Below are 22468 nucleotides of genomic sequence, written 5' to 3'. Positions count from 1 at the left end.
CTTCCGCTGGAAGCAGGAGGCTGGTTGAAGAGCACCTAGCAAAACCTACCGTGGTCTGAATTGTTTGTGTTGAAATAACCATTATCATCCCTAGTTCACTAGGTACTCTGCTTTATTTTTGATTTCATTTGATACAGAGGTATGTGCCATTGTCCAGAATGTTGGTAAAACACTTTCCAAATACATACGTTGTCTAGGACTTTTTGTAATGTCTTGTTTAAGGATTCTGAATTTGTCTGAAGTAAAGATAAATTCACTTTTTGTTCGCCATACAGCCATCCTGTATTCTCAGTTGTTAAAAAGGTCTGACAAAATGCTGCCTTCATAGTATTAAATTAACAAATAGTTCTCTTGCAAACTGTGTCCCTTGGATCTCTATTCTATGGAAGACAAGCTTCATAATTTTCTTTCTTTCTTCCTCAAAGTCAGCTGGTGCTTCTTTGCCCAAACTGTTCAGAAACTTGCTCAACAGAAGTTTCCCAATATGTTTGTGGAAGGAGTAGCACTGCATCCTAAACTGTTGATTTTATTAGTGGAAACTTCTTATCAGATACAACTATCTATTCCTGTGTCATTAGTACAGTAGGTATACAATGAATATTTAAGCCAGGTTGGTTGAAATGTTTATTCCATAGTGCTGCTTTCTCCACTAATGCTGATTAAGGAGAAGATGCATTTTTAAAGTACTTGAAAAGAACTTTCAGATTTTTAAGGCAATAGGATTAAGCCAGATTTATTTTCACGGGGTATTCTCTTGCTTCTGCATAAGTCACAAATCAGAAACATTTTAATATTTTCTCTATGCTATGGTCTATGTATTTTCTTTTTCAAACCCATTACTACCAAGGAATGGTGTTAATAGACTGATAAAAGTGAATGATAGAAGCTATTTTTACTTCCAAACAGTAAATAGATTGCTTTGGCAGTCACCTGTAGGAAACCTCCTAATCACTGACAGAGCAGCACTTTGGGATGTAAAGTGATGAATAATCTGTGGCTTGCTTGGTTTTTTCTTTTTCTCTTTTTTTTCCTTTATTTTTATTTTTATTTTATTTTATTTAATAATTCAAATTTAGGAGGCTCTTGCATTTTGGAAAAGTATTTCAGACCAATATTGTATCTTAAGGGCTTCAATTCACAAGCACATTACTGTGTTACAAGAATGCTGTCGTTCATCTGATTTTTGCCTGTTGGGGTGTGTGTGTACACTTGCATCTCTGTGCTCCTATATATTCTGTGTTGCAGAACTGACAAATGACCTGTAGTTGTAAAGGAGCAGGTTTTATACAATAACATTTTCCTGCAGTAATTTATTTTCCTAAGCCTTAAAATTCCTTTATGGTGTAAATTTGCCTGTTGATAGTAAACTCCATATATTTCTCTCCACGCGAAGGAAGAAGAAGGGAAGAAATCTTTTTATATGCAGCTGTACACGCAAATGTACAGCCTTGACTTAAAATAGAAGTAGTCACAGGAACTGTCGGAAGCCCTGAAAGCATGTGATTTTGTTGAGGTATGCCTTACAGTGGGACAATCCACCATGGCAGGGGAGATTAGAGAATTAAGTATATTAAAAATAAATGGCACTTTCTAAAGTTTTAGAGATTCTGTTTGAGCACAGGTGTATAAAAATGTATATGGTCATCATCACGTGCTTAAAAAAGAATATTCAAGAAAGCTTGGTGCTGTACAAACTTATTTCTTGTCATTGCTGCATTACACACATACTTAGTTATCCTGGCAAGTGACAGCTGGTTTCTGAGGTCCTAAATAGATAAGTCTTTTATACTTGAAATGCTTCCTTAACTGGAAAATACCCGCTCTCCAGACAAAACATTAATTTTGAGGTTGTTAATGTAGAGTAACAGCAATGTTGGGAAAAATAACAGTAAGTTGGATATTTCACCATCTATTTTTCCTAACATTAATTAAACTAGCAGAGGTACAGATGGAATTATCAGAAAGGCACAGTTGTGTGAAGTGCACACACTTCAGAGCTGATGTGCAGAGTGAAGCGAAGCGGAGGAAGCAAATCGCATACTTTGCCTATGCAATGGCAAAGAACAAGAACAGGGAAGGCGTGCATATACCTCTTCTCCAAAACACCTTCCCAGCTTTCAGTACTGCATGCTTTGCATGGGATTCAGATTTCCAAGGTCAAGGGAGTGATCTGAAAAAAAATATATCCTACTTAACTGTCACCAGTGTATAAGGTTTCGAGCAAAAGCTGTCGTAAACTTTCAGGTCTGTGCTGAGCCCAAGCCTGAGGGTGCAGGCGTCAGCACGTTTAGGTGTCTGACTTCCAGCAAGGGCTGCTTGGAAACCACAGGGGGACGGTCTTGCTGCTCTCTCCTTTCAGGGATGCAAACCAGTAGGAGTAAGCTGCACTTTGGATGCACCTAGACAATAGGGAATTAAGGCCAAACCGCCACTCTTTTCTTTGCCAGTTTTCAGAAAGAGAGTGTACCGATGCCTGTATCCCGGTGATTAAGGCATTCTTGAAAGTGAGACGGATGGATCTGAATAGATGGGGAGTTTCTGCTTAGTGAATCAGTGTTTCCCCTTAGTGCCTTAATGCCTGGGCAGCTATGTGAGAAATGGGAAATAACATCGATTAATCCACTTGTCTGAATCCAGATACTGTGGCGGAAAAAACTAAATGTGGGAGTGTTTAAAATGGTCTGAGGTGCTTGCTTCTAGTGTAGCTTAGGTAGATAAATCCATAAAAGAGGTAACATTTCCAAAATGTTCTCTCTTCTCTCTTGTGCATTTTCCTTTTGCTTGGTGAAGGTTTTCTTGTATTCAGGATACTCAGTATTGTGAATACTGTTTTTCTGTACCTGAGGCTGTACACTCAGTGTATAGAGAATGAAGGAGCTTAATGGAGCATGTGGTTTCCATCCCTCGAGCCAACCACCTTTATTCTGCTCTGGCCTTGAGTGCTCTGTCTGACTTTGGATCTGACCCCTGCATCCACTTGAACAAGAACAGCTAAAACTGGCAGAGTTAATTCAGTGAGATCGCTTAGGACACATTTATTGTTTTTGATGGTTCTGTACATAGAGAATACAAGATTGCATTTTACACATAATAAAAAATAATTATAAACATTCTGAAAGCAACCTATCTTTGATTTCTAACGAGTGTGTCTTTAATAGAAAAGAAACACCAGCTATGAAAGAAATATTTTAAAAGAGTTTCAGTGCATAGAAAATTACAAAATGGATAGTGTGTATGTGAAGAAAACTTTTCTGGTGCAAGTTGCGTGCATAGTCATACAGAACTGTGCTTCTTATCATGCTTGTGCTAATGGGGTTCTCTATTTAACATCTGTTTTTAAAACCAAACAAACAAAAAAGGAAAAAACTTCATTGTAGTCCATTAAAGTCTTTCTTATCTTTCAAATACCTACATGAACAGGTCTGGGCAATACAAATGCGAACATTTTTCTGTATGTTCCAGTCTTTTATATTTTTGTCTCCTGTTTTAGATTTAAATTTCAAGTCTCTTGAAGGAGGTACCCATCTTAATCAGTACGCAGAAAGCGGGAAGATGTTGATAAAGTCTGTAGGTGAGACAATGGGAAAGCATTGTTAAATAGTGAGAGATCATGGCATTACAGCAGAAAAACTGAATAGTTCTGAAGACTCAGTGTATTAGGGTGAAATGTAATAAAGCTGAAAAGTCAAAAAAGAGGTTTTGCACTTGTCAATAGAAAAGTGTATGCAAAAAAATGAAGAAGTACTAGCTGACCAGGTGATAAATTGACAGCCAAAAATGAATATAACTTCTGTAAAAGGCATATTTGATATTAGGTTGTATTAAATGAATTATTTCTGAAATAGCTAGAAATATAATAGTGACATTTTACAAAGCAGTGGAAAGATCCAACGTGAGACTTCGTATGCATGAACAATATATTATGATAGTAATAGATGTAGCTAAGGACTAGGAAAGCAATTTATTTGACAACCTAAATTAAAGGAGTTGTAATTTTTTTTCCCATTGCCTGTAAGTACATCAAAGAGTAAACACTGAAGGAAGAAATGTTACTTAACATAAACCACCGTGCTGGCAAAAGAACAAATGTCCATATAGTGGGGCATGAATACATTTAGGATGGAAACTGGAAGGAGCATTTAAACATACAGTGTTGTATGGTTCTCGTATAGCTTTCAGTTAAAGTTGTTTTTAGCCCTGCAGTAGATATCGAAGAGAACCTGATTAAAGAAAAATTGTATGGAGTAATTGGCCATGTTGGACTTCCTCACCCACGTCCAGCTGTACGTTGCTGTTTGAGCAACATAGAGCAGCGTAGCAGAGCTGTGGTCTGCAGCTGTGGCTCCTAAGCACTAGTAACAGAAAGAGTGATGAGCATCTTCCTCGTTCTGTAAATTCTTCCATCCGAGAGGTCCGCTCTAAAGTAAGCAGACTCTCTGTGTGTAACCTGAAAGAAGTTCAAGTTCTAGTTAAAATGTTCTCTTCTCAGAACGGTATGTTATTGTCTGTTTTCAGCTTGAGGGTTTTGCAAACTCATTAGGATTGCCCTGCAGTGGATCCCTCTGGGTGCTTGTCTGGTTTTCCATGTCCTAATGGGAGCCTCTTGCATCCAGGGTGTCCCCTGGCACAGATTCTGGGGCACTGCTGCTTAGCATTCAAAGTGCTACCACATGTCTGCTGTGGAGCCCCCAAACTGCTTTTCCTTTGCAAACAGAAGAGTGGCAGTCTATTTGAGCATCCCTTGCATGGGAGCAATTCATGCCATAGGTCATTCCCGTCCTTGCACAACCTTTTCCACTTCTACTCTGTTTTACGGAGAGGAACAGGCAAAAGCTTCAAGCAATATTTAGAGTATGGAGTAAACATAGATTTATAGAATGATACCGTATGACCTTTTTCTATTTCACTCTGTTTTCCTTTCCCAGTATTTCCTCATTTTCCTAATGTTTCTAAAGTTACCTAATTTGCTTTTTCAGCACAGCTAAGCACTGCTTTCATGGCATTATGTAGCATAACCCCACTCTTCTGCACCTTGGTGTTACTGGTCCACTCAGAGCCTGTTGTTTTATATATGAAGCTAGGATTGGTTTTCCACACGTGTATCACTTTACATGTATCTAAATTGAACTTCACCAGCCCTTTTATTACCTGATTGCTCAGACTGATAATGTGGTTTTGCTGTTCTTTAAAGCTGCTCATCCCTACTACTTTGAATAAATTTGTACCGTCAGTACATTTTCTCACCTCACTGATGTCCAGCCATCTTTCTCCCGTGCCTCCTTCGACATGTTTATGCATATGTTAAACAGGAGAGTTCCCAGTACATGCCCCTGTACAAGTGACTTTCCTCCGCTGTGAGAACCGAGTCTGAATGCCTGTCTTCTGTCTCCCCTGTTTTAATCAGTTATTTTTCCATACCACAGCCTTTGCTTTTCTCTTGGCAGTTTAGTTTCCTTACAAGCCTTTAGTGAGGAATTTTGTTTAAAGCCTTTTGAAAAAGTGATTAGGCAACGTGAGCTGGATCACCCTCGTGCATGTGGTTGCAACCCCTGCCAATAACACCTGCAGGTTTTGTAAGGTGGCACTTGCCTGTACAGAAGCCATATTGACTCTTCCCACATGGAGCGTATTTAGCAAGATGTCTACTTTTTCAAAGAAGAACTTGTTTGTTTCTTAAGTTCAGCATCATATTTGTCAGCTCCAGTGTCTAGATACCAAAGAAGTTGTCCTGCAGCTCCCTCATCCTGTGTTTCCTCAGAAGCCTGGGGTGAACACCACAGAGCCCAGGCAGTGTAACACTTTGTGTTTGTCTCAGAGCCCCTTCTGTAGTTACTTCCATTTTAAATTGAACCTCTACTTAGTGACTTAATGGCTTAGTTGTAGTAGTCCCCTTAACTTTGTTGTTTAGTCAGCTCATTTCACTTTACCCTGTGCCAGCATTTGCTTTTGTTAGTTGTGTACGTTGACACTGTGCTTCCAATACAGAATCACAGAATCATCTAAGTTGGAAAAGCCCCTCAAGATCATCAAGTCCAACCATCAACCTGACATACTGAGTCCCGTCACTAAACCACGTCCCTCAGTGCCACATCCACACATCTCTTAAACACCTCGAGGGATTGTGACTCCACCACTTCCCTGCTCAAGTCCTTTCCAATGCCTGACCACCCGGTGTCCTGTAGTAGTCTGCTGCTGCCTCTAAGGGTTCAGTTATTTTGGATGCCCCTTTTGGCTTTTTGAAGTCATCCTCATTTTCACATAGTTCCGCGTTCTGAAGCTGTGGTGCTTTTTCTTGTCTTTTGTTGCTCAGGTAGTGCTGCTGATGTTAAGTACATTGCAGTCACTGCTTGAGTGGCACTTTCATTGCGAGGCTTTGGACTGGCTCTGGGCATTATTCAGTGCAAGCAACTCATGGGTTGTATTTCCTGTTACGTGCTTGCTAACCATGAAGCAATCACTGATAGGCTCTAAACATACCATATTTAGGATATTTGTTCCATCTACGTGTCTGTTGCAATTGAATGTTCTGCCCTTGCTACATCTATGCTGTCTGTTAGCAGGTGATGCCTCTGTGATGATTGGTGTCACTGTCATGCTTGGAAAGGTAGCAGTGTGCTGCAAGCTTCTTGTTTCTACCTGAAATTTCAATCCATGCAGATTTTCTTCTGAAATGGGTAGTTTGTTACTTAGATTTGATTAAAACTTTTTTTAGTACACAGTTTTGTTGTGTACCTAGTATGCTTTACTCTATTAACTATATATTCTGTGTCCAAGTCTTCCTTTCATAAAGTTTCCAATATGCCTGGTATATTAAGTTTTTAATTTAGGACAAGAAATTGATCTAAAATGGTCCTTTGAATTTTCAATGCCTGTTCTAATGGTTAAGGTATAAATAATCCATTCTTAATTATTAACACATTCCATAAATATTGAGACATAGGCATATTAATAATTTGGTAAAATTAAGCATTTTAAGCATGTTTTAAAGTGTAATTTTGTATAAAATGAAAGTTAGAAAGGAAAATATGGCACTGAAAAGAACAAAATGAAATGTCTGAAGTGCTATGTACTAAAAGTGTGAGCTGTATAGAACACGCTGTCAATGTAGGAATGCTGGTAATGTAGAAATATGCAAATGTGTGCTTTTTCCAGCTATTCTGTTGAAAGCACAGAATAGTAAAATGGAACAAAATGTTGAACAGATCAGCCAGAACAATAACATTAGAATTATATACTTTACTGAATGTTTTTGTGCTAAATTTATATCCCTCTCATTTTAAGGGAGAAAATAATTTATTTTATTCAAAAAAGGGAAAAGGCATTTTCTCTTAATTAGCGAGGAAAAAAAAAGTCATATAATCAGCATGTCATCTGTTCTGATTTCTAGTATTAGATGGGTCTGCTACCTGTAGGTCAGGATTCCACTGTTATTTGGGATCTGACCTCTAAAACTAATACAGATCTTCAGAGCAGTAGCATCTTTATGCAGCATCTAGCACCGGAGTATCAACATGATACCACTATAAAAATAATACAAAAAAAGGACCTTTGCAATTTTCATGATCACTTCTTTGTCCTTTTTTTCATGTGTTCTAGCACAAGAACCCACACAAACTGTTTCACCTCTTTTCAGTTTAATTTTATGAAAATTTAACACCCTGAACAATTATATATTATAAGAATTATACTAGCAGAATTTGTAGTGAGTTGTCTTTGCCAACAAATACAGATTTAGTACACGGTGCTTTGTGGCAGATCCCCCCTACATGAACCAGAAATGCTAAATGAAACTTTTCTAGTCTGTGCCTCAGAATACTTTTCAGTTGATCTGTGGAATTTACTGTGAGGAATTTTCTCAGAGGGTGGTGAGGCCCTGGCCCAGGTTGCCCAGAGAAGCTGTGGATGCCCCATCCCTGGAGGTGTCCAAGGCCAGGCTGGATGGGGCTTTGGGCAACCTGGTCTGGTGGGAGGTGTCCCTGCACATGGCAGGAGTTGGAATTAGGTGGTCTTTAAGGTCCCTTCCAACCCAAACCAATCTGTGATTCTATGACTCTATGAATTTCATGAATACTTAAGAGCAGCCATCCTCACTTCAGTGATCAAGCTCCAAGAAGCTTACAGCTTAAATAGTGTGTATAACATAGCTGAGAAATGTGTCCTGTTCTGTCCCCCCAGATTTTTTTTTTGAAATTCAGCAACCCTTCAGAGCTGTGCTATGAAGTCCTTCCATTTTCTTTGTTTCTGTCTTGCCAGAATGAATTAAAAATAAAATCATGAATGTAGCAAATGAATATAAAATAAGACAATTAAGTTTGTTACTATCAGTGTCTGTTCCATTAATGCATGAGGAAGTCTCCTGTAGCACATAGGAGCAAGCAGTTACTTAATGCTTATTTTGTATTGCATATTGGAAGAGTCCATTTTAATACTAAAAAACCAAAATGCTTCCTTTAACACAGAAATGTGGTAAATGTAGTATGTGCCCAGCTAAAGATGACTATTTAAAATGTATTAAATACCAAATGCAGTGTTTACTTCATACAGTTTCTGGTAACAACTTTAGCTTGAATTTCTCAGAACATTTATACAGCTTTAGCAGTTACTTGTGCATAGTTTTACTGCAAAATTTGCTCATTCTTTGCTTTTATCAACAAGGAAATGTTACTGATGAATCCAGTAGCATTACCAGTTCAAGGTAAGAATCCCATTTGTGTGTGTGTGCATACAGTATTTGTAGTTATTGAAATTTGCCTCCCAGATAATGTTAATTTTTGAAAGTCTTTAGTAGATGCAAAACTTAAATATTGTGTTGATGTACTGATTTCTCTGCATTGAGTTATTTTAATTAGTCCCTGGAAGTTACTTTGAATATTTTTACCATCACTGCTCATTACTTTGAATTGGCCCCATCGCACTTGTAAGAACTACCCGGGCCTTTGCTGGAGGAGCCTAGAGGTGGCTTTGCAGTCTCATAAACTTCTGATTGCTCCCTGCCCTCCCTCGTGAGGTTCTTTATTTGGGAATTATTAGGATTCCTTCTTATCTACATGCATTTCCTACATGCTGAAGAGTCACATGTAGCAGACTCGCCCTGACTGCGTAGCTCGAGCTACTGCTGCAGCAGGAGTAATCGAGGCACCAGTGCCAGGCAGTGTTAGCGTGCTTGGCCAGAAACAAGCCAATTTTGACTTAATAGGACACTGTGCAGTGCGTATTTACACTTGACAATAGTCTCTTTCTCTCCCCATTTCAGTTTACAGAGGTGAATAAAATGCATCTTGGTACAGGGCGCAATGATTGCAGGCAGCTCTTGTTAGTTCTGTCTTCAAAACATTCACCTTTAACGTGATGAATGAGGGGGCATCAGATCATCCTCTGACACTGGTGTCCATGGGTAGTGCACAACTAGAAACCTGTACCAATAGTGGTATCGCGAGTGTAGGAAGCGGTCTCAGAAACGGGGCTCGTTGTATTCAAAGTTCAGAAATGCTGGCCGTGAAAAGGCAGCTGGGTTTGTTCATCCAGTTGCCTTTCTTTGCAGGCAGGTTTTGTATTTCAGAGTAAGGCTAGTATTTCCATGTAAGAGGTGGTTAAGAGGCATGGTAGTTGGTGAAGGCAAACATCTTTATAGTTCATCATCCTCACTGCCCCACGGCTTTTGCACCAGCACAGAAGAGACTCAGACAAGCTGAGTTTCTGAGCAGTGTCCCTAGCCTGTGACTAAAAACAATTCTCTTTTCCTAGATGAGCTATTTTTTTGTGGTGAGAACTCTCCCCCCCTCACGACCTTTTCTCCTGTGTTTTCCCAGTATTTTTATTTGGGATGAATAAAATTAATACCCAGCTAAAATGAAGGATACTTGTTCTCAAGTGTGTGGCTGACCTGTGGCTCTATGAAATATTATAGCAGCTTTCTTTGGGATTTTGCCAAACTCTCTGAGACACCAGTGGATGTTTTCAAGGGCAGGTTTGACTGATCATTTGTTAGCAATAACTTAACTCATATGACTGATCCTTCCTTAGAATGAGGGGATGGGCTGTAGAGGACCTGAAGCTTTCCCTGCTCATGTACTCAGCCTTGTGATTGTTGGAGTCTTAAAACTCCCATGAGAGCACCCTTGGGATGTGCTCATTGTGGATTCCTGCAGTGTACCTAATTTCTTATTGTCAGTACTATTTCAGCAAGCCTGACGAGAAGTCAAAAGATTTTTCAAGCTGGTGTTCCCATCTGCAGTTATACTTAGAAGGGATGCGTGACTGCTGAGGAAGGCTGAAGTGGCAGGTAGGAAACTGGGGCCTCTTGAAGACACCGAATACATCAGTCTCATGCAGACTTCTGAGACCTGTGGAAACGTATTGACTGAGCGGAATGTGAAGCAAATGCTGGCTACTAGAAATCACTAGAAAATTATGGTAGTGATTGAAAGCTTAGTAGTAAATGAAACATTTACGGACTCACCCTTCAAAGCAAAGCAAAGTAGCTTTGTGCTTCAAAGCAAAGTACCTTTGAAGTGAAGTTACCTGCTTTGTAGTGACAAAAGCTTGTTCCTAAAGTTTCTTTTGTTTCAATTTAGTTCGTACTCCTGTTACCTTGACTGGTAACAAAGAACAAAAATCTCAGTATCCTTGTACTCAAAGTTACACTTTTATTGTAAGTATTCTGTAATCATTTCGTTACTTATCCACAAATATACTAGTATATTTTATCTGTTGTGTGACAAGATGCTTCTCTGTCATCAAAAAGTGGTGATGTTTTTGAGTTTCAGCAGTAGTAGGGAATAAATGCTTCATAGGGAATAAGTATGGCTCAGGAAAATTACAGCTTTCATTATGAGTAACTGTGTGACTGCAAGTGTTGGACAATCACTTTCAGCCCTTTTATTTACAGATATGGTTCTCTAAATATTTACAAAATAAGAGTTTAATTTTGCTACTTCAAAGTCTTGCATATGGTTGCTTTATTTTTTTCTTTTTTTCCTCTTTTATTAGCAGAATACTCTCACTGTTGTGGTATCTGATATAAGCTGGGTATTGGAAGATGCTTTGAGCTTGCAATATAGCTCAATAGCAAAACAAGAGTTTTGTTCTTCCAATTGTCTTCCTTTTAGTTACCTTCTTTCTGGTTAATTCTTGGGAAGAAAGCGGTTCTGTGTATGATTGGGTTGTAAATTGTGAAATTCAAATTACTGTGCCCCTTCCTCCCACCGACTCATAGACATAGCACGGATCATCTCAGCATTAATAGAATAACTCCAGGTATGTAGGAGTTGCTATGTGAGTTAAATCTTAGTTCATCTAAACGTGTACATGGCACGGATCATCTCAGTACTAATAGAATAACTCCAAGTACGTAGGAGTTGCCATTTGAGTTAAATATTAATTATCTAAGCTGGTACCCGTCTTCATTTATAGCCAGGAACATCAATTGGAAAAGAAAATAGAGTTGAAACACTGTGTTAAAGAATGATATAACCACAGTATGTTTATTTTTAATTGTTTTTATATGGCTCCCCCCCCCCCCCCCCCAAATAAATTAATTAGCATGTGAATCTCTGCCATAATTTGAGGTGTTGTGTTGTTCTTTCTGCATGTAGTTCAAAGCAAAAGTTCTGGTATTGCTGCAAAAAAAAATGAGCGTTTCTGTGACTAGTGTGCTGCAGTGAGTCAGAGTAGATAATTTTATTAGTCTTTCTTGTCATAGGTTCAGGTGTGAATTCGGGTAGTATTTTTACCCACCTGAGAGTCTAGCCCTTTGGGAGCACTACTAAGTTGAGGTTGTGGTTATAAAAGCATTGATGAAGATTGCACATTTTTTTGTGAGATGTACAGAAATAATGTTATGCCAAACCACTTCGTTTTATTTTTGTTAATACATGCTTTAGAGCTCTTCTTTGGGTCCTTTCACAGTATTTACATGTAACTGTAAAAATACATGTTTGTTTAGTAAATAAACAGCAGTATCAGTCTTGTCACCAGTGTGGTATTCTCTGCTGCTTGCTGCTGCAAAATATCTCCAGGCCATTAGTAGGAACTTCTTACCTACTCTGTTACATGCATAACCATCTCTATTTTCTTTTGTACTGTTGATCTCCAAGTAATACAAGTGGCATTTGGTGGCTGCTTGAGCTTTTACTTGTTGCAATCAGCAGCATTATTTTCTTTTCAGATTGCACTAAAGCAAGTATTTTTTGAGCAAGCTTTTTACTTTCATTCTTGGTTATTTTCTGCTCTTTTGATTGAGGTTTTGATTAAAGATCATGCGGAAGAGCCAAGCAGTTGTTGTTTCACTGTGTCTGCAGTTGTTGTTTCACTGTGTCTGTCATTTTAGTATATAGGATAAGGTGAGGATTTTATTTACAGCTTTTATTTCTTATTTTGATTGGGAAAAAATAGAAGTCTGTTTTTAGCTTCTTTTTAGATCATTTTAAATTAGCTGCCAATAATTTTAGCAGCACAAAACTGATATCTCCTTGAAATCAACAATTTACTACAGAGGAATATTTTAATTAATTTTGTTAGCTTTTACTGACAAAAAGACGACTGTCTGAATTTGCTGTAAAGTCTTCCCACTGATCTTTGTATGAATGCTTCCACTGTGTGTGAATGTTTGTGAAACTTCCCTGGAGATGCCAGTCACAGTGGTGCCTTTTATATTCTCTAGCCCCAGTACCTCTGAGACCCTGTAGGTAGAAGTTTTATTTTAAGGAGGAAGAAAACTTCTTGGTTTATTTTTATTAATCTCCTGGCATTGATCAGTGGAGTTCTCCCAGCTGTGTTACAGTAGATGAAGTCATATTCACATAGGCATTTACATTTCCCTCTCAGAAAAACACCATGGACATGCCTAGGCTGTCATTTGCTCTAAATGTCTTAGTATTGCATCTCAGTGCTTTACAGCCCTTGGTGCCATAATATACTTGCTGTACTTGGAGCTGCTGTATTGGTTGCTCATGCATCTTCAAGTTTAGTGGTTACCCAGAGTTCAGAGAGATGCTTTCCTGCTGGAGCTTTAAAGCCTCAGTGCCAGACTCTGCAGAATGCTGTAGGTTGGTTGTCTCAGACATCTGTAAATCTGAGACATGGTACATTTCATTCCCTAGTGGTATTAAGGCAAGGATGCTTGAAGGACCTGTGTAGCTACCCAAATTCCCAGTCTCCTCCTCAAATGACATTTGTTTTCAAACCTCTTGAAAACCTTGGTCTAAGCCATTGTCAAGGAGTGAAGGAAATCTTGTGGGATAAGACTACAGCACTGTAGGAGTGATTCCACCCGGTGAGTTGGCTCAAATGGCACCTGTGCTGTTCTGGCATGGGAACTGGCCTCTGTCTTATCTCAGGGTTACGAGACCTGCTTTAAGTGAAGACTATACCCTTCAGCTTCACATATACCTCAGTCATCTGTTTTCACAAATGCTTAAATTGGAAATCAGGGGGATTCCTTCCCAATACCTGTTTTTGTCTGATTATTTTATTTTGCCTCATTTTTGTGTCACCAAAACGGCAACTCTTTAACCCTCAGTTACTGTGTAGAGTTCCTGATGTTCTATGGATTCAGCCCAAGGTTACCTACCAAATCATCTCAAGCCCTTACGTGTATTCAAAGTCCTTCTCATGTATTCTCTGGTTTGTACTCCCCATTAGTTAAGGATTTTGAACTATCTAGGATACATCGGGCAGAACACAGCTTCCTCTGGCAGGTGTAGTCACAAAATCAGCCATAAAAAATAGCAGGTTCTGCGTCTATAGCTGACTTCTTTGCCTGTGGTGGTATTCACTCACGAAGCATACTAATGAAAACATGCTAATTTGTAAATTACAAAATAGTGCTGATTGCCTATTATGAATGTTTGCTTTTGGCAAAAAATGGAGCAGTTATGTTTCCCAGCACAGGCATAATTTTCCTCTAACACAAGGTCTGCTTTTTACATGTCCTTTTTTTTTTTTTTTTTGGTGGAGGATAGTTCCAGAATGGGTGCTCTTTTAACTTTCTCCTAAGGACTCAGTGGCTACCTTGGTATTCTTTCTGGATTATTTCCTCTGGTTCTAAGATTCATTTTTCTGAACATTTTCTTCAATCTCTCCTGAGTTTCAAAGGAGACTATTTTATTAAGACTTCATAAGCATCACTGGTGAAGACAGCATTTCCACTGCAACAATTTTGTGCTCAGTGTTCATTGCACCTCAAACATCATCTTGGATTTTTTCTTAGGAGATAATTCCACTTCTTCCTCCTTCTTCCTTCTGCCACCTCTTTGGGATCAGGCCTGAAGCAATTTCACCTTGAGAGGTGGTTCCCCAGCATCCTCTAGTCTTACCATCTCTCTTTTTTTTTTTTTTTTAACCAAAAGACTGAAATAGCAAGAATCTACTCTTCTAACCGGTGAGAGATGGAATTAATCCTGCCTATTTCAGGAAAAGACTTTACTGCAATTATTTTCTCAGGCCAAAGAGGAAAAGACTCATCTTGGATCAGAGAAGTCTGAATGCCTGTATTTTCTGGTTCAAGCTAATGTACAAGATGTGATGATGATATCTCATCAATAGAGATAGTGGCCCACACCTCTTGGTTTTCAAGACATTCCTATTTCTTCTGTCTGGCAGAAAACACATTGCAGTCTGTAGTGATCTGGCCATTATCAGGGTATGGCGTTGGGGCTGTTATGTTCTTATGCAGAAAGTATCTCTTCAGTGGTATAAAAAGCATATCTCTTTGCTTGTTAAAGGCTTCCTGCAAGTCACTTTCAGGTAGTTGTAGAGGGCAATGAGGTCTCCCCTGAGCCTTCTCTTCTCCAGACTAAACAACCCCACTTACCTCAGCTGCTCCTCATAAGACTTGTGATGGTCACGTATAATGATCCTGAGAACTGTTTTCATTGCAGACTGAGAACACCTTATTTTCCCTGATAAATATATGCACACAGATTTTGGGCCCCTCAACAGTGTTAAGTCACTATGACCAAAAAAGCTGTGTGCCGTTTGCTGGTTCAAGTAAGCCTTGCAGATACACTCTTACTGTCTCTCTATTAAGAAGAATGACTCCAGAGGAGCACATAACTGAAAACAGTCTTCTGACCCTGTAAAGATGAGTTCCCTCACAAAGCGTCCAAATGTGAATAGTTTGTCTCTGCTTGAAACTGAGGTAGCATTTCCAGATTAGTGAATGTAGTTTTCATTCCCATGGATTTCCAACCCCAAATCCAGTTTAAATCAGGAAGTACGAGAATGCACGAATATAGAAATGTTCTTATTTTACATTAGTGACTCCTGTTACTTAAGCTTGTAACTTCAGTAAGTGCTGTTCGAAGCGTAGCACAAAATCAAGTTACTTTAAAAATTAAGTTTCTAAACCCTCTGAAGCATTGTGGCCCAAGAAAAGGATGCAAATGCAGTCATTCTTTGTTATCTGTCTGTGATCCCTATTTCATCCCAACAGTTTGTTAACCACTGTCTGATTTGAGCCAAATTTTATGGGGAAACAGATATTTGAAAGATTGTTAAACTCCTGCCCATACTATGAAAATGCGCATCTTTGCAAATGTTAATGGCAATGGAAAAGTGACGGTGTTAGTTTACATGTAAATAGATACAGGAAACCAGAGAGGAAAGACATCTTACAGATATCCCGATTATGGGAACAGCTTTAGTTAAAGCTCACAATCAACCATGACACACAAACCTTGAGAAGACTAGCTTTAATTAGTTCCGGTGTTCACAAAAATGTTAGTTTTCTCTGTAATATTTATTCCTTTCCTGGCAAGGGTGTTTTTCAGATTCAGCCATGAACACTGAAAGTAAATGCTGGCTAGAATTAATTTTAGTATTTAAATTTAGGGGAAAATCCATACACAAATATGAGGTATTTAAATGCTTTTGGAATTATGAGTAATCTGGAAGCACAGGGGAACAAATCTAAGAGAGAAAACGAAAATTGACATATCTTCCTGTCTACTTGGTTGTAGAAGAGATTACCTAAGAAATTACTGGAAATTACTATCTAAAATGATGATAACTGAATGGGAAAAAATACTAGAAAATGCATTGTCACAAGGAGCTCTGCATTGGATGGGAAGGAAGCACGCTTGAGTTCACCATTCTTTACTTAGCAAATCTGTAACTGACTTCAGTGGGGAGTTTTGACATGATAAAGAGTGAAGGATCAAATGATCAGTTTCTAGCCTTAAACAATATGAATTGTCAGTGTTTCTGGACTGTTGAATATTTAATAACATCTCTGTTCAAAAGTAAAGAACTTCTCTGTGAATGTTCATACCTTTTTTCCAGCAGAGTGTCTGTTCAAACACGTTAAGTAGCATAAATGGCAGTACATAGCACAGTGTTGTTTATGCACATTCACATTTTTAGCAACAAATCCATTCCCTACGAGGAGTTTTATCATTCACAAAGAGGAAAAATTAATCTACGAAGAAGCTCAGGCAGTAATAATAAGGTGATTATTTCACATCTGTGCATCCTACTTGATACTTGGTGTATCTTAATTCCTCCTTTAAAACTGTGAAAAAGAAAATCAAACCCAATAATCTGTCTTTCTTGGTTTTGGTACGATGGTCTGAAACGCATTAAAATTCTTTGTGTTTTAAATACATGGCTTATCTCTGGCTCTTGCAGTGCTCACGGCCCTTCTTCAAACCTCTAGTAACATTTTGAGGCACAGAAAGCTTCCGATAGTCGTTGTAGGCACTTGCTACCAGCTTAGTACTAGTTAGGACTAATGAGTAGTTAGTACTAAGAGTAGTAAGCGTGCTGTTCATCAGTGCTGGATTAATACGATGCATTTGCATAACTGGCTTCTGTGGTGCTAGTGTAGATTCCTGACATTATTTATTATTTCATTAGCATCCAATTCCCTTCTCGGATTCAACAGCAAGGTCAACACAATGAAAGGCACAGACCATCGTATTTCCCCATCCTTTCCTTTCTCACCCATGCACAGCCACTCATTTCTTTCAATTTAATATTTACCAGTTTCATTCTGGTACCAAAGGAATAATTATTTCCTAATGGCTCTGCCTTGGGGGGTTCTCCTCTTGCGCCAGCAGGAAAGGGAAGGCTTTGGTCACGGGGGGCGAGCGCTCGGTTTCCTCCGTAGCGCCAATGCTGTTGTTAAGGCAAGGCTGCACGCCTTGAATCCTAATGCATCCGTGCGAGGGCTGGTTTGTCTCAGGGCCCGTGGGGGCTGCCCACGGGGCCACAGCCGCTGTCTGTGAGGTGAGCTCCGCTCCCCCTGCCCCACAGGGCTGCGAGGTGCTGTGCCGCTGAGGAGCCGGGCCCAAGTGGGCGCTGCTTGTCCGCCCGGTGCCAAACAGCTCCGGGTACGTCCCGTAGCAGCTATGAAGTTCAGGTACCAGCTCCTTAAATATTTATCACAAAATGTCGTCCCTTCGAAAGCAGTATGAGCAGATTGGCTTTCACGTTGATTTGGGAAAATTAAGTTATAAAACTGACACCTGTGTTCATAGTAGGTGTTATCCTGAGCTGGTGAGAAAGGTAACTGTGAATATGTTAAATATACCACCTTTCTACAGTTTTTCTTGAAAACATATCTTAAGATAGATACGCTGAAACCATGGATGCTATGCTTTTAGTTCTGGCATTAAGGTTCAGGTTTTAAATTAACACTGGATTAGCGATCTGTCTCTGTCAAGACTATAAAGAGCTTTTGTTGCAATCCATCACAGGGCTTTTGTGCTATACACCATGCGTAGAAGCTGTTAACAGGAAGACGAGATTAATGCCGAGAGAAAAAATGTCATCAGATAAAACGCAGGTCTCAAAAAGCAATTTCAAATCACAGAGTATGTTATGCATTAATACGGTTTTAGCATTTGGGGAATGGAGGAAAAGTTATAATCAAAAATTAGTTTGGGCATTCTTGGCTGTACCTAAATTAGAACCCGGGATACTTCCAAAATTGTTTTTAATCAAATGACCTGACAGAAGCTCACTAGGAGAAAAATTAATGAGTTCAGGGTAATCTGAATTATATTTAGTAATGCTGACAGCAAATTTTGCAGCTCTTTTTTTCAAATCTTGCATGTAATAATTTGAAAGATTACTATTTAGAGTTAGCAGCATGTGTGTGCATATATATAATGCAAATACATCTTTAATTGTGCATATACTTTATATTTTTAAAATTAATTGTACAAAAAGCTTAATAGAAGTACAAGTGTAGGGAGTCTATTTTTTGCCTTGATTAATATCCTAACAATAAAATACAATATGGTTCCCCATGACTTCAATATTTCTGCATTAATATATAGACGCACACAGTGGATTTCATTAATCTTTTTTTTTCAGTAGTAAGATATTAGAGCTTGCGCCTGCTTGGGGACAATCCTTCTCTTCTCATCTGTGAACTATTCACAAGGTTGGTTTTGTGAGTCTTCACTGTAGGTTAATACTGTAGTTTCAATATTGGAAGGTATTTTTAAAGGTTTTATTTGAAAGATACTTGGAAGTAGAATTGTAAGAGAAAAACAAATAACCAATCCGTTCCACTCTAACACCTGATAACACTTTTGATTTTCATTTTTGCTTAAAATATTTAATGTAAAGCAAATTTGTAAATGTTTCTTGCTGTACACCTACTAAATAGTGTCACATCTAACTTAGTATACTGAGTTTTGTCTAGGAATGAGAAATGCAACTGGCTTAGTGCCTCATAGCCCCCAGCAGCCCTATGGTTCAGGGTAGTAAGTGTTGAACTTGATACTTTCGCAATAGCATTTAATTTGAATAGTTTCTTTATTAAGATGAGCAAAAATGTTTTTGCAATTATTAGCAAGAGACATCAAATAAATGTGCTCTTATGGTGTGCTTTTTTTGGTACTTTTACTGTGAATTGTTAGGTTTAATATAATCAAATTACATTTGAAAAACATTTACCATAGGAAGATGGATACTTCTGGTGGTGGAAAACATGATGAAAGCAACATGGTTAAAAACAATCAATGCCTAACAAATTGACTAATCAGTAGGTACTTATTGTATTACAGAACAGAAAATCAGAGGTGAAGGCAAAAGAAAAAGTTTCAGTTATGTGAAATCATGCCAAGTTTAGCTTTGTAGAAAGAAGCTATCTTAAAAAAGCCACAGTTTGGAAACTGCTGTGCTCAGAATTGTTTGAATTAAGTGTTTGAATTAAACTTCATTAATACGAATTCTGCTTAACAAAAGGAAGAAATTTGCAAAATTGGCATGCCTGTTCTATTTTGCACCTGCGTTGGGAAAAAGCAGCACATGTTGAGCTGAATAGTCTCTCCTTGTATTTAGGATACCTGAGGTTTTTGGTCTTTACAGATGGTCAGAGCAAAATCTTCCATTAGAGCTTGAGGGGAGGAGAGAAATGTCTAAAAGGGATGGTAACTGCTGGTGTCGCCAGTGTTATTGAGACAATTGTGGCCAGTGACAGCCCAACCAAAGCACACGTGGGAAGAATTGCAGACAAGTGCAAGAAGCCCCCCTCCCCTCCATTGCATATGCTCAGTCCTGTGGTTGGGCCCAGCCCAGCCTTGAGGATGCCCAAACCCATCCAATGGGTTGTTGCTGGGTTTGAGCTTTACAGATTTTACCCAACAAAAGTGGATGTGGTGTGGGAGTCCTAAGGGACTTTTTCTCCAGGATTCATTCAGTAGAAATGTTTTGCTGCTTGATGTTGTGCTTTGTTTTGTGACACGTGGCTGGTTGACTTGACCCAAACTGCAGCATTTCACTCCCTGAAAATGCACCTTCCCCTCCTCTAAAACTTGAGGTAGCCAAAGAAGTTCTGAGGTGGTATGTCTGCTTCCTCCCCTGCAATCTTACTGCTGTTTCTATTAATGAAGTTGCACTTCCGACATCAGCAGTGGTACTGTAATGTTACAAGTGATGTCGTATTTTCCAGTGTTATTTACTCCAGGACTTATTGCTATCACTGGAGTTATCTCAGAGACAGTAACTCTTAAAGACTTTTTGAAAAACAAATTTATCACATATAAAAGCTCTTAAGTCAACATACAAATAACTCCATTTGTTCTCACCCATAGATTCCCCAAATCGCCTTCATTTTTGATAAATTATTTCATGGTAGTCACAACCAATAGAGCTGAAAATACTACTTTTTCTGGTATAAAAAATTATTGCCATTTTCTTTCATTTGTCTGGCTGAGTAAAGGTGAAACTTGTAAATTTTGTCAAGCAAGTGGATGTAGCTGTGGTTTCTGTCTATAATCAAAGCCATAACTTTCAATATTTTTTCATGTGCTTTAAAGATGAGTATATATATGTCTGTGTTCAGGTGTGCAAGCATGCATGAGAAAGATTGCGGTCTTATGATACACACCTGGGAGAAAATTGGCTGGGTGGTAGCAGCTGAAAAGTCACATTTAAGCACTCTGTGATTATGCCCTAGATATTTAGTAGAACTCAAGTCCTACCCATTTTTGTGACTGCATTATCAGTTTCTCCGTATCTCATGTGAAAGATGTACTGAGGTGGTTAAAGATTGTTCTATATGAAGAAAACAGTAATTGTCACAGACACATTAATTAAACAGTACAAAAGTCAGTTAGTATTAGAGAATAAAAATTGCAAATGAATTTTAAAATACATTTTATATTTTTATGAGTTAGGTTTGTTTCTTTACAGTCCATTCTTTATTATTTTGCAAATCAAATACTTTCCTATACAACATTACAGAGAGAGTTCAGTGGCCCATAAACATATTAATCCAGCCCTGCACAATCTTACCTTCAATACAGCAACAGACTATTAAGGGAACAGTTTGAAAGTCTTTTACTGGTATTAGTTCAGGAACAGTATCATTTATATTCACGACTACAAATAAAATAAGAAATATGTTATTAATGATTCTCTGTGGGTTTTTTTTGTCTTGTGTTTTTTTTTTTTTTTTTTTAAAGAAGATCCACTTATTTTATATACCCTGTATAGTCACTGCACTTTACGTTGACCAAATGTGAGCCAACCATTTTGAACAATCTTGTACTGGAGGTATTAGGATGCAAAATGAATTGTTTACATTTACTCATTTGTGTAAACAGCAGTGATGTCAGCTTTGCTTTCTAGTAACGTATTTTCCATGTATTTTCTTTGGTGCTGATTTGTAGTTACAATAAAGTCATCTTTTCCTAGTCATCTGCAGTTAAAAGTCTTTTTGAGAGCAAGTTGTAGGTGAGTGAGATTTGAGGGAAGAGTTCCAAAGAGAAGTCTTTCATTCTGGGACATGGCTCATTGTAGAAAGGTTGCAAAACTAGTTTTAACAGGTTCCTGTTACATCGTCAAGTTAAGTTGTCAGTTGTCGTCAGTTCCAAGGTGTAATCCGTAAGAGACATGGATTACCTTTGGAGTTTTAATATCATGTAATTGTTTGGGCAGTAGCACGTAATGGCCTTCTTTATTGCAGGGCCCCATACTGCTGGCATCGGTTCTTCTCAGGATGTTACCTGGATGAATGAAGTCTTTGTACATCTGCCTTTCCATAATAGCGGTGTATATTATAAGATCTTCATCTTTTTTTTTTCTTTTTTTTTTTTTCCCCTGCAAGTAATATAACAGGATATGTGGTAGTATAATTAAAACTTTGACAGACAAGAGAATGAGCTTGATTTGTTTAACTGGTACAGTCTTGATACTTTACCAGATTAATTAACACATTTGCAGTTCATTTTGGTGTTCGTTGGTTTTCTTGATATGCATTATTAGAATGTCTGAGGTTAGTACACCCAAACTATTGGTCACGGGCAGTGAGATATATTCAGGCCAAAATTGTAATGAAATCTTAAGCTGATTTGTATGAAGTGTTGTAATTTTTTTTACTAGTATGTGGAATGATGTTAAGAGACCAAATTCAAGGAAAACCACATGTCTGAAGAAGGTAATTGAAGATTAAAGTATATGTCATAAGCAAAGATAGAGGAATTTGATGATAATTAAAGGCTGCTTGATTAACATTTACAAAATGAGTTTTCAGTTAATGCAAATCCAGTGGTAGCTGAGGATGTTACTGGTACTTGTATGTAGGAGAATTATTTTTGCAGAAACTTAGTTTTGGAAATTCTGGTGATAAAGTTGACAGAACTTTGTATTAAATCAAAGATTTTTCATGTAAGAAGTATGAAGATTATTAGCTACTTTCATTCTGTCCCAAAGTCTGTTTAGCATAGATACAGTTAGTTACCTGATTATATAGGCAAATATAAAAGCTACTGCATACTTTATTTCTGCTTCTACGGGGGAGGTGGGGAAGGTAAGTGTTAAATTGGTTATTACTTTTCAGACTGTGATCTATTATGCCAGCAGCTAGAATGTGATCCATTAAATGAGGCATATGAAAGGCATTGCTGTTGTACATTGCTAGAGAAATTACAAGTATGGTAATACTCAGCCATAAAGATACATTATAAAAATGGTTGGAATTAAATTTAAACCCATTAAAGCAAGGACATTGCAG

Source organism: Cygnus olor, chromosome 3 (assembly GCF_009769625.2).
Source record: "Cygnus olor isolate bCygOlo1 chromosome 3, bCygOlo1.pri.v2, whole genome shotgun sequence".
In the NCBI taxonomy this organism is placed as follows: domain Eukaryota; kingdom Metazoa; phylum Chordata; class Aves; order Anseriformes; family Anatidae; genus Cygnus; species Cygnus olor.
The sequence above is the reverse complement of the archived record's forward strand: the minus strand, read 5'-3'. Positions refer to the sequence as shown.